This window comes from Berghia stephanieae, chromosome 4 (genome assembly GCF_034508935.2).
Source record: "Berghia stephanieae isolate SIO BIC M18660-M18661 chromosome 4, UCSD_Bste_1.3, whole genome shotgun sequence".
Lineage (NCBI taxonomy): Eukaryota > Metazoa > Mollusca > Gastropoda > Nudibranchia > Aeolidiidae > Berghia > Berghia stephanieae.
In genome coordinates, this window is record NC_088363.1 from 2,446,644 (window position 1) to 2,447,749 (window position 1,106).

Here is a 1,106-nt window from a genome sequence, read left to right on the forward strand (position 1 = left end):
TAGTAGTAATAATTAGTAGTAGTAGTAGTAGTAGTAGTAGTAGTAGTAGTAGAAGTAGTAGTATAGTAGAGTATAGTAGTTAGTAGTAGTAGTAGTAGTAGTAGTAGTAGTGTATGTTTTGTTGTCTTTCAGAGCCATCGGGGCCCCATAAGGAAGGATTTCTCTAAATTTCTATAGCATATAACAAAAGAAACTGCTTGCTACCCTTTGGATAGGACGCAAGTCTCTCTCAAAGTATTTCCGCGGATCTAGAGAACTACTGTTCCAAAACTGCTAAATGAACAAGAATGTGTTTTTGAAAAAAAGATATCGGTTTCGCCCGGATCGATCTCGGTCCTTTTGCCAGAGAAGCGAGTGCTCTACCAACCTATCCATCGGACCCCTCCCCCCATATTGAAAATCAAAACTCAATAAATATGTGACCTTCCCTCCAAAAGGGTAGTCTGTAGGGGTTGATTAAAATCATGAATAATGATTTGTAGTGCTGCTATGTGATCTAGTGGTATGACACTCCCCTTGGGATTGGAAGGTCCTGGTTTTGAGCCCACTCGGCGCATAGTTGAGTCCTTGGAAATGACTCTTTGCTCACATTGCTCACCGTACTCTGATGTAAAATGAGTACCTATGGCCGTTGACTGCATTAACTCTGTCGGGAAAATTTGTATGATCGCATAACAGGCGTAACGTCTCGTGCTACACGTTACGCGTTGCTGTTGGTTAAAGGGGCTTTGAGCACGTTTTGTGGATATTGCACTATATAAAGGCTCATTAAAAAAAACGAGACTTGTATAAAGTTTATGTTTAACTGAGGTAAATGAATATCATATCTCTTTTTACAGTGAGAAAAACTAAAAGACCACTAAAACAGAATTACATAATGTTTACATGGAAAAAAGCCGAGTTGAGACAATGCTTCACATAAGCACGTTAACAATGTATTAAGTCCCATTTTCCATCACTCAAAAAAAAAGCCGCATTTTATTTTTTCTTTTTCTTTTTGTCATTTACCTAATAAATAAATAAAATTCCATTTCTACATCCCATATGGAAAATTTTTCCCATTCCAAGAGGAAGACTGGAATAACACAGGGGTCAGCTGAGTGCAA